Genomic DNA, 12,321 nt, shown 5'->3' with positions numbered 1-12,321 from the left:
AGTCGGGCTACCTTGTGTCTCCACTTCAATAAAGTTTTTTTCAAGACTATTGGCATCTATTCCTTTGTTCAACCTGACGGCTTTTGTAAAGAGCCAGGTCTTGAGTTTCTTTTTGAATGTTCGAGTACACGTTTCAAGGCGAATGTCCGTGGGGAGGGCATTCCAATGAAGGGGGCTGGCAGTCGAGAATGCACGTTTCTTGAGTGAGGACTTGGCTGAAGGTACGTGTAAGGTGCCTAAGTATGTTTCTGATTGGTCTTGAAGACTCGTGTAGGCGAAGTGGAAGGCTTAGATCTAGCGACGTTTGTGAATGGATGTTCTTGTGTGTTATAGTTAGCACTTTGAAAATGATTCTGGATCTGATGGGGAGCCAGTGTAAGTGTTTTAGTATGGGTGTTATGTGTTTACTTCTGCTGGTGTTAGTAAGGATCCTTGCGGCGGAGTTCTGCAACATTTGTAGAGGTTTTGTGGTAATGGTTGGAAGGTCAATAAGCAGAGAGTTGCAGTAATCGATTTTGGAAAATAGTATTGTTTGGAGGACTGTTCTGAAGTCCTGAAAATGTAGGAGAGGTTTCAGCTTTTTCAGAATATGTAGTTTATAATAGCATTCTTTCGTTGTGTTCTTGACAAATTCTTTGAGGTTCAGCCTTTTGTCTAAGGTGACCCCAAGGTCTCTTACTTGAGTGGAATTGATCATTGGTGGTGAGGTTAGGTTGTTGGTAGGCTGAAGGTTCTCATCTGGAGTGATAAGCAAAAGTTCTGTTTTTGATGTATTAAGTACTAGGTTAAGGCTAGATAGGAGTGAGTTTATGGACTGTAGACAATTGTTCCAGAAGTTGATGGTGCTGGAGATGGAGTCAGTGATTGGCAGCAGAATCTGAACATCGTCTGCGTATATGAAGTGTGTGACCTTAAGACTTGAGAGTAGATGACATAGGGGGAGAAGATAGATGTTAAAGAGGGTGGGGGAGAGAGAGGATCCTTGGGGAACTCCGAAAGAGGATTTGACCGGGAGGGAATCCTTGTTGCTGATTCTGACCTTGAAAGTCCTATTGTGTAGGAAGGATCTGAACCATTCCAGGGCTGATCCTGAGATGCCTATGTCTGAGAGCCGGTCGATCAGGATAGAGTGTTTTACGGTATCAAACACAGCTGATAGGTCGAGGAGAATCAGGAGGTATGGGGTCTTTTTCTCCAGACCTACGAGGACTCTGTCAGTTAGAGAGGTTAGGAGGGATTCCGTACTAAGGGATTTGCGGAATCCGAATTGGGCTGTTGTGAGTATTTTATGCTCTTCTAGGTATTCAGATAACTGTTTGTTGACTATCCTCTCCATAAGTTTGGCTACAAATGGAAGGTTAGCGATGGGGTGAAAATTAGCCGGGTCTGTAGGGTCCAAGTTAGGTTTTTTGAGGAGAGGTTTGAGGGTGGCTAGTTTCAGGATGTCTGGTACTAGGCCTTGGGTTAGCGAGCTATTAATTATCTCTGCTAAGGGCTTCGCTATGATGTTCGGAATGGTGAGTAGGAGTTTAGAAGGGATGGAATCTGTCGGGTGAGTGGAGGGTTTCATCTTTTTGAGAGTCATTTCGATTTCGAGTGAGGAGATAGGTTCGAATGAATCTAGGTTTGTGTTCTGGTTGCGTGAAGGAGTGGTGATAGAAGGAGGTACTGTGTTACTGGTTGCCAGAGGGGCCATTAGATTGAGAATTTTGTTTTCAAAAAATTGAGCAAGTTCTGTGCATCTTGATTGTGCTTGATCATCTGGGATAGTTGGTGAGGTGGGTTTTGTGAGCTCTGAGACATATGTGAACAGCGCTTTGGGATCAAAGGAAAAATTGTGAATTTTGTGGGCATAAAAATCTCTCTTTGTGCGAAGGATGTTGTTTCTGTAATTGTGCATGAGGGTTTTGTACTCAGTCAGTGTAGTGTTGGAAGGATTCCTCCGCCATGCGTGTTCTTTTTTTCTCAATTCTAATTTGATGGTTTTTAGTTCCTGCGTGAACCATGGTTTTTTGTTTTTGCAGGCTGGGTTGATCTCTTTGGTTTTTTGGGGGCAAAGTTTTTCTGCCACCTTGTTCGTGATGTTGTGCCATGACGAGGTGGCTGTTTCTGCGTCTGAAAGGTCAAGATTGGCGAGTTCCGAGGATAGGAGAGAGGTGAGGTCCTCTCTAGAGCATGAGTTCCTGTAGTGAATTGTGGTTTTGGTGATTGGTGATATGGGGTTGTCCTTGATACAGAGATTAGTTGTTATCATCAGGTGATCTGACCATGGGATAGGGGAGCATTGTGGTGGGGAAGATTGTGAAAGGCCTGAGTTGATGAATATAAGGTCCAGAGTGTGCCCTGCTTTGTGCGTGGGACTTTTAACAATTTGAGAGAAGCCCATAGCCTTAAAAGAAGATAGTAGCATATCGCAATTGGCGGATAAAGGGATCACGTCTGTGTGAATGTTAAAGTCTCCTAGGATGACAGCTGGGGTGTCATTTTTTAGGTGTTTGGCGATGAGTTCAATGAGTGGTGATGGATCTGAATCCAGGAGACCGGGAGGGGCATATATTAAACAAATTTGGAGCTGTTTAGAGCTGAAGAGGGCAAATTCCAGTCGAGAGGAGTGAATAGTGGTCTGTAGGGTTAGTCTGAGCTCCTTCTTTGCAGCTAAGCAAAGTCCTCCCCCTCTTTTTTTGGGTCTGGGTATGGAGTAGATGTCGTAGATGTGAATGGGTAGTTGCAAAGAATATGCAAAGAAGTGCAGATCATCCATTTGGGTACAGAAATCCAAAGCAGCAATAAGTAATGGGGAGCTGAGATTCTGATGGCTACCAATCAGGCCTCAGGATGATCAGATTCAATGATCTTAAGGTTGCAAAACAGTGCAACAAAGCAGTGTCCAGAGCCAGAGGTCTGCTAGGGTACACAAGGACAGGTATAACCAGTAGGAAAAAAGAGGTAAAGTTTGTTTATTTGCAGATGATATTAAGATCTGCAACAGAGTGGACATGTCTGAAGAAGTAGAGAGAATGATAAGAGATTTAAGAATGCTTGGTCAAAGATTTGGCAGCTGGGATTCAATGCCAAGAAGTGCTAAATCATGCATATGGGATATGGTTGTTACGGCTGTGGGCCTGGCCAGGGCTGGTGAACCCACACGAGGGCAGGCCAGGACTTCAGGACAGACGCAGACAGGACTAAGGGTCTTCAACCTAACCCGGTCACCTCCCCTGCAGACTGAGCTCTTGGGTTCTGGTGGCCAGCAGGACTTAGACTGTGGCTGATGTAGAGTTGTAGGCAGTGTAAGACTGGAGACTTGAGAAGACGAGGCTGGAATCAGGCAGGCATGGAACTGGAGTCTGGACCTGGGTGCAAGTAAGCGTAGAACTCTGGAACAGACTGGAACACTGGAACAAACAGAACAAACAGCAGGACAGGACAAAACAGAACAAATAACACAAAAGCCCAAAGGCAACAGACCAGAAAGCAGGCCTGAGAAGGCCACCAGGCAGGACTATAGCAGAAGGCCTGAGAAGGCCACAGGACAAGGCAAAAGTAGAAGGCCTGAGAAGGCCAAAGCACGGTCCATTGTAGGACAGGGCCAAGCAGAGAGCTAGTGAGACTCAATGACAAGGCAGTGAGTAAAATCAGAGGCAGAGTTAAATAGGTAAAGCCCTGCTGAGTCATGGGATCATGGAGACTATAACTGGAGCGAGAGTAGGAGCAGCTCCACAGGGACCTCTGGTGGTTGGGAGACTGCAAATCAAGCAGGATGACAACAGTGGTATTCCAAAAGAGCTATATATAATGGGGGGAGGGGGTGTGTGTGAAAGACTGATGTGCACAGACCAAGAGAAGGATCTTGGGGTGATAATGACTAGGGATCTGAAGACAGTGAAGCTATGTGTTAAGTAGATAACTAAAACCAGAAGAATGCTGGGCTGCATAAAGAGAGGAATAATCAGTAAGAAAAAGGAGGCGATAATGCCCTTGAACAGGTCCTTTGTGAGGCCTCACCTGGAGTTCTGTGTTCAGTTCTGGAGCCCGTATTTCAAAAAGGACAGAGACAGAATGGAGGCAGTCTCTAGAAGGGTGACCAAAATGGTGGTGGGGTCTCCATCAAATGACTTATGAAGAGAGGTTGAAGGACTTAAATATGAATCTCCCTGGAGGAGAGGAGGTGCAGGGGAGATATGTATCTGAAAGGTTTTAATGATGCACAATTGACAACCTTTTCTGTTGGAAAGAAATCAGTAGAAGTAGGGGTCACGAAATGAAAAGCTGGGGGCGGAGACTCAAATCCAACAACAGGAAATCTATTCTTCTTGAAGAGGGAGGTGGTGAAGATAAAAACAGTCAAATAATTCAAAGGAGCATGGGATAAACTCTATGGATCTCCAAAGGCTAGAGGATGAAAATGAAGAAAAGGTGCATGGGGGCAACCTGCTTGGTGTGGCAGTTACTACCCTTAATAGAAGGCATAGGAACTACCATTAAGCAATAAGCCTTGATGCTTTTGTCGCAAATGCAACATAACTTTACCCTTTGACGGCGAGGAATAAAAAGGGGAATTGAACTTGGACAACAATCAATGCAGACCCTGACTTTTATGGTCTGGGGTACCAATAAACATGGGGATAACCTGCATGGAGAGGCAGTTACTAAACAGAAAGCATTGAGATTACTATCCTTATCCAATAAGCCTTGATGCTTTTAATGCAACTACAACATTGCAGTCTGCTTCGACAGCAGGAGAGACAAAGGGGAATTGGATTAAATGATAACCAATAAAAACCCCGACTTTTATAGTCTGGGGTACTGAAATGGAGAGGAGACATAAAGGAAAAACCACAGAACTGCTTCTAAAGCCAAGCCCAAAAGCAAAGCATGTCGAGCAGCATTGTCTGAATTATCAAGAAGGCTCTTCACCTAGTAAAAATGTTGCTAAAAGTAATTTTTTATGTGTTTGAAGTTGCTTGGTTTTGATTTTACATATTACTACCCTTATCATAAGGCTTGGGGATAACTGCACGGAGTGGCAGTTACTACCCTTAAGAGAAACGTAGGGGTAACCTGCATGGTGTGGCAGATGCTACTAGAAGAAGTGTTACGTTTGGTACTAGTGTGAACCCCTGGGCCGAGGTGAGAGGTGTCTCCACCCACAGGGAGGAGCCCTGTGAGCCTCACCGCTGGCAGGCGTGGTCTCAGCGATGTCAGACACAGCTGTGGAATAGTCTTCATTGATAGCAGAGAAAGGCACAACCCGTGGAGTGGGAGGTGCAGAAAGTAAAGTTCAGAGCAGAGGATATACCCCAAAGATGATGCCTTAGATGTGACAATCCAGTAGTGGCCCGCAGAGCGGGGTATGCCAGGAAATCTTGCAGTAGTGAAGAAACACTCAGACGTGTAGTGGCCCATGGAGCAGGGAACGGCGGAGATGAGGAGGCTATCCGAGGTGCAGGAACCCTGATGAGGTTCTAGTAGGCAGGGTATACTGGAGTGGTTCCTTCAGGGAAGAAGCAGTAGTGGCCCGAGGAACGGGGTACGCTACAGAGAATTTCCCAAAGAGGCTGGGCAGTAGAAGTCTGTAGAATTAGGTACTCACAGGAGGTAGTTCCAGGAGATGTCCCGGGGAGTGGGACAGAAAGTAGTCCAAGGCAGGAGGTCCTTCGAAGAGCAGATAACCAGAGACAAGATAGGGCCCCCGAGAAGCGGGTACCCAGAGTGTCTCACACCAACATAGAAACTGGAACCGGAAGTCCAAGGAGCGGAATTCAGCAGGAGGGAACTCCTTGCTAACTCATAGAAGTGTAGGGCCAACTAGCTTGCCATGACGTGTACAAGAGTGGCCTATGTATGCGCCTAAATGATTCCTGGAGCAAGATGGTGGTCATCAGCACCCACCCCATCCCGGGAACGCCAGGCTGGTTGGCGGTTGGCGGAGGCCTCCATGCGTCCAAAGGATGATATCGCAGCAAAGAAAGATGTGAGCATTAGTGGTCGCAGCCTTCTGTGACCGACGGGCTTAACAGTACCCCCCTTCTTAGGGCCCCTTCTCAGGTGGTTTTGGCTTCCTAGGATGAGAAATGTGGAATTGTCTGATCAACTCCTTGTCAAGGATGTTGCTTGCAGGTTCCCAACTATTCTCTTCAGGACCAAATCCTTCCCATGAGATGAGATACTCCCAGCGCCTTCCACGTTTTCTTACATCCAATATATCCTCGACCTGATAAGTGATGTCCTCTTCTGCAGTAAGAGGTTGAGGTTTAGGTGTTCTCTTCAAAAATTCCGAGAGAATGAGTAGTTTTAGAAGAGAGATGTAGAAGGTGTTGTGGATTCTAAGAGAAGAGGCTGTAAGTGACTGGGCCCAGGCGGTGAAGTACAGAGAAGGGTCCAATGTATCTGGGCGCAAATCGAGTAGAAGGCAGCTTTAAGTGAATGAAATGGGTGCTGAGCCACACTTGTCTCTGGGATGTAACTGCGGAGCTGCATGATGGTGAGCGTCATAGAACTTCTTAGCTTTTTGTCCAGCCTTTTGAAGTAGTTGCTTGGTATGCTCCCAGAGTTGGTGCAGTTCTTGCACCGAAGCCTGTGCTGCGGGGGACGATACCGACAAAGGCACTGAGAGAGGAGGTAGAAGTTGACATCCGTAGACGATTTGGAACGTGACGATCTGGTTGAAGCAGACTAGTGTGAATTTAATGCAAATTTGGCCCAGGGAAGCAATTAGGACCAATCACTCTATCTGGAATTAACTTATGCCCGGAGAAACCATTTTAGCATATGGTTCGTCCTCTCAGTCTGTCCATTGGCCTGTGTGTGAGGTCCAGGGAGATGTCAAATGTTTTGCATAGGGATCTCCAGAATTTTGCTGTAAACTGGACCCCTCGGTCAGAGAATATGTGTCTTGGCAGGCCATGAAGACAAAAGGCGTGGCTGATGAAAAGCTTCGCCAATTCAGGAGCTGAAGGTCATCCGGGTAATGCCACAAAATGAGCCATCTTTGAAAAACAGTTCACAGTGACCCAGATGGTATTGTTGCCATTGGATATGGGTAAGTCAAAAATGAAATCCGTGTCTATATGTGTCCACGGTTCATCTGGTGTGGGGAGTGGCTGAAGAAGTCTCCAGGGACGACCAACCGGTGGTTTTTGTCGAGCGCATGTACAGCATGACTCTACGTAGGTCTGGACATCTTTCTTCATGGTGGGCCACCAGTAGAACCTTTGTATAGTGGCAAGTGTTCTGGCTTATCCAGGATGACCTGCGAGCAGAGAGTCATGTGCCCATTTGAGGATTTTCTTTCTGAGTGTCCGGGGAACCACCATCTTCCCGGCCAGAACTGTGTGGGTAGCAGAGAGGAGTACTCTTGTAGCGTCAATGATGTGACATGGAGAATCAGGTATGTCTTCCGTGGCATCAGCGCGGGTGTTCTTGTCCATGGGACGGTATCGCAAAAGGAAGTCAAAGCAATTAAAAAATAAAGACCAGCGGGCCTGCCTGTGGTTCAGACGTTGCGCATGACGTAAGTATTCAAGGTTTTTGTGGTTGGTGAAAACCATAATTTGATGTTGTGTACCCTCGAGCCATAGACGTCATTCCTCGAATGCCAATTTAATCGCCAATAACTCTTTATCTCCAATCCTGTAGTTTTGCTTGGCTGGGGAGAAGTGTCGAGAAAAAAACAAGCAGGGATGTAAAGTGTGGTTATCACTATGTTGGCTGAAGATGGTACCAACCCCGACGTTGGAAGCATCCACCTCCACGATGAAGGGTCATCGAGGATCTGGGTGGCATAAGCACGGCTCTTGGAGAAATGCCTTTTTAAGTTCCTGAAAGGCGGTCACGGATTCTGGAGACCAGTGAGAGGGATTGGCTCCCTTTTGAGTCATGGCTGTAAGAGGTGCGGTCAATGTAGAATAAAGGTGAATGAATGATCTGTAGTAGTTAGTGAAACCTAGGAATCTTCGCAGAGCCTTGAGGCCAGTGGGTTGTGGCCAGTCCTGAATGCTCTTGGCCTTTTGGGGGTCTATCTGAAACCCTTTGCTGGAACCCACATAGCCTAAAAAGGGAACAAACTCCTTGTGGAAGGAGTATTTTTCCAATTTGGCATATAGGTGGTTGTCTCATAGTTTCTGCAGAACATTGATGACGTCTAATTGATGGATTTGGAGATCTTGGGAGAAGACCAATATGTTGTCTAGGTATACTACTACACAGCTATAAAGCATGTCCCTGAAGATTTCATTCATCATGTTTTGAAAAACGGCCGGGGCATTGCAAAGGCCAAAGGGCATAACTAAATATTCAAAATGGCCATTGTAGGTATTAAATGCTGTCTTCCATTCGTCACCCTGATGTATCCAGACCAAGTTGTACGCCCCTCTGAGGTCCAATTTAGTGAATATTTTGGCCCCTTGGAGCCTATCAAAAAGTTCAGAGATCAATGGCAATGGGTAGCGATCCTTCATGGTGATCTCATTTAGGCCGTGGTAGTCTATACATGAGCAAAGGGATCTATCCTTCTTTCCCACAAAAAAGAACCCGGCTCCAGCAGGAGACTTGGAAGGCTGAATAAAACCCTTTGCCAAGTTTTCTTGAATATAATCGGACATTGCTTTAGTCTCCTTCAGAGAAAGTGGGTACACCCTTCCTCTGGGGGGTTCGGTGTTAGGTAATAGATTTATGGCACAGTAAAAAGATCTGTGAGGTGGCAAAGTGTCCGCCCCCTTCTTGGAGAATACGTCTTGGTAAGAGGAGTACTGCAGAGGTAAACCCGGAAGAGATGTGATAGTAGTCAGGCAAGGCATAGGAGTCACAGTGTCTAGGCACTTTCCATGGCAAGACTTGCCCTATTGAGACAAGTGCAAGGTACTCCAGTCGAAGTGGGGTGTGTGCATTTGTAACCATGGCAGTCCGAGTACCACCGGATGTATTGCTTTATCTAAGACCAAGAAGGAAATGGTCTCTGTGTGTAGAGATCCAGTGTGGAGTCTGATAGGTTGAGTGGAATAGGTGACTTCGCCAGGCAATGGCTTGCCATGAATTGATGATAATAGCAGAGGTGAAGGTATCCGAATGGTGGGAATTCATAGGTGCTCCATGAGTTGTTTGAGTATAAAGTTCCTCCGGCACTGGGGTCCACCACGGCTAAAGTATGGAACTCAAGGGCGTCCGAGTTAATGGAGACTGGAAGTGCAAATAGAGGAGATGGAGAGGTAAGACCTAGGAGGAGTCCTCCGGCGGATCCTAGGTCTGAGAGTTTCCCGGACAGAGAGGACAAGAGGGCACAGCATGTCCAGGCTGACCGCAGTACATGCAGAGGCCTAATCATTGCCGATGACGTCTCTCTTTAGCAGACATGTGACTGTGACCCATTTGCATGGGTTCTTCCTCCTCGATACTGGGTGTGGGAGTAGTCTGGGTGACCGATGTTGGATGAGGGAGCAGAACCCCCGAGGACAACTTATTGGATCCCTTGGTCTCCTGGGATCGCTCACGCAGGCGACGATCAATACGACCAGCAAGGTCAATGAGAGAGTCCAGAGTCTCGTGGCATTCATGTGTAGCTAATTCGTCTTTTATGCGTGCATTGAGACTTTCCAGGAATATGGCACGTAGGCATCCCTGATCCCAATGTAGTTCCGAGGACAGGGTTTTAAACTCAATACGTACTCAGTTAAAGGTCTGGTACCTTGTTGTAGATGCAGGAGTGCAGATCCAGCTACAGTCTTGCGAGCAGAGTTGTCAAATACAGAATGAAGTAGGGCAAGGAAACCTGTCAAATCCTTGAGGATTGGATCCATTCTTTCCCAAAGAGGTGAGGCCCAGGCCAGGGCTTTCCCGTCCAAAAGGGACAAGATGTATGTAATTTTGGACATTACGTCTGGGAAATAGGTAGGTTGCAGCAAAAAGTGCATACAGCATTGATTCAGAAAGTCCCTACATAATAGGGGATCACCTGTAAAACGAGTAGGTGCAGGCAAGGGCACAGAAAGCCGAACAGGTAGCATCTGTAAAGCGGAGGTGGGCTTGACAGGCGTCGAGGCAGAGTCCAGTCGAGAGCTTAGCTGATTGATGGCATTAGCCAAAGTCTCTAATACCTTTTGTTGCTCTGAGATCTGTTGGGCCAGGCCAGGGATGGCCTGGATGGCTGAGACCTGAGCCAGGTCCATGGAGTTAGCAATCTGCTATGTTTGGTACTAGTGTGCACCCTTGGGCCAAGGTGAGAGGTGTCTCCGCCCACAGGGAGGAGCCCTGTGAGCCTCACCGCCAGTAGGTGTGGTCTCAGCGATGTCAGACACAGCTGTGGAATAAAGTATTGATAGCAGAGAAAGGCACAACCTGTGGCGCAGGAGGTGCAGAAAGTAAAGTTCAGAGCAGAGGATATACCCCAAAGATGATGCCTTAGATGTGATGATCCTGTAGTGGCCTGCGGAGTGGGGTACGCCAGGAAGTCTTGCAGTAGTGAAGAAACACTCAGGGGTAGATTTTATAATTTTGTGCGAGCGTGTACTTTTGTTCGCGCACCAGGCGCGAACAAGAGTACGTGGGATTTCAATAGATACGCGTGTAGCCGCGCGTATCCATTAAAATCCGGGATCGGCGCACGCAAGGCTGCCGATTTTGGGCAGCCTGCACGCGCTAAGCCGCGCAGCCTGCCTCCGTTCCCTCGATGCCACTCCGAAATCAGAGCGGCCTCGGAGGGAACTTTCTTTCGCCCTCCCCTCACCTTCCCCTACCTAACCCACCCCCCCGGCCCTATCTAACCGCCCCCCCCCACACCTTTATTGCTGGATTTACGCCTGCCAGAGGCAGGCGTAAATCTGCACACACCAGTTGGCTGCTGGCGCGCAATCACCCGACCCGGGGGCTGTTCCGGAGGGTGCGGCCATGCCCCCGGAACGCCCCCAGGCCGAAACCACGCCCGCACCACGCCCCTGTCACGCCCCCAGGCACGCCTCTCCATGCAAGCCCCGGGACTTACGCGCGCCGCCGAGTCTATGCAAAATTGGCTAGGCGCATGCAGGGGGGTTTGGGGTAGGTTTTCAGGGGGTACGCGCGTATCCCTTTGAAAATCTACCCCTCAGACGTGTAGATTCGGTAGTGGCCCGGAGATGAGCAGGCTGTCCGAGGTGCAGGAGCCTTGACGAGGTTCTAGTAGGCAGGGTATACCGGAGTGGTTCCTTCAGGGAGGAAGCAGCAGTGGCCCGAGGCACGGGGTACACCGCAGAGAATTCCCTAACGAGGCTAGGCAGTAGAAGTCCGTAGAATTAGGTACTCACAGGAGGTAGTTCTAGGAGAAGTCCCGGGGAGCGGGACCAAAAGTAGTCCAAGGCAGGAGGTCCTCTGAGGAGCAGATAACCAGAGACAAGATAGGGCCCCTGAGGAGCAAGTACTCAGAGTGTCTCACACCAACGTAGAAACTGGAACCAGAAGTCCAAGGAGCAGAATTCAGCAGGAGGGAACTCCTTGCTAACTCGTAGAAGTGTAGGGCCAGCTAGCTTAAGTACCGGAGGTGGGTGACGTCATCCAGAGAGGACGCCCCCAAGGTCCCCGTCATGACGTGTACAAGAGTGGCCCATGCACGCGCACGCGCTCCTAAGTGATTCCTGGAGCAAGATGGTGGTCTTGCGCTCACACCGTTCCGGGAACGCCAGGCTGGTCAGCGGTTGGTGGCGGAGGCTGCCATTCATCCAAAGGATGATATCACAGCAAATAAAGAGGTGAGCATTAGTGGTCACAGCCGTCTGCGACCGATGGGAGTAACAAGAAGCTTGCTGGACAGACTGGCTGGACCAGTTGGTCCTTTTCCGCTGTCATTACTATGTTACTATGCCTCTGTACAAGTCATTGGTGAGACCTCAGCTGAAATTTTATTTCCATCTCTGGAGGCTGCACCTCTGAAAAGATATAGACAGGGAAAGGCAGCAGAGAAAAATCTACCAAAATGGTGCAGGATTTGCACTAAAAAACATATGAAATCTGATATAAGAATCTAAATATATACACTCTAAAGGAGAAGAGAAAAAGAGGGATATGATACAGACACAAAAATACCTCATATGTATAAATAATGTACAGGAGGCAAATATTTTTCAAGAGAAAACATAGTTGCAGAATAAGAGATCCTATCATCAGGAATAACATTAGAACATATTTCTTCATGGAGAAGGGTGGTTGGTGTATGGAACAGTCTGCCAAGAGAGGCGGTAGAGGCAAATCAGTAACAGAATGACCAAGATAAGCACAGTTGCAAAGAAGCGAAGGAGAAATCAACGGGGACTATGGTATTGCACTAGGATGTAAATTGGGCTAGCAGGTTGGGCCTTA

General features: G+C 47.8%; 1 protein-coding gene across 1 annotated transcript in view; it reads right to left on the bottom strand.

Moving 5' to 3' along the window:
* The window catches only part of VWA3B (von Willebrand factor A domain containing 3B), a 632,585-nt gene that overhangs the window by 30,783 nt on the left and 589,481 nt on the right, over positions 1 to 12,321 (bottom strand). The window lies entirely within an intron of this gene.

This window comes from Rhinatrema bivittatum, chromosome 5, assembly GCF_901001135.1.
Source record: "Rhinatrema bivittatum chromosome 5, aRhiBiv1.1, whole genome shotgun sequence".
NCBI classification, from domain to species: Eukaryota; Metazoa; Chordata; class Amphibia; order Gymnophiona; family Rhinatrematidae; genus Rhinatrema; species Rhinatrema bivittatum.
This window is presented reverse-complemented; position numbering and strand designations above follow the sequence as displayed.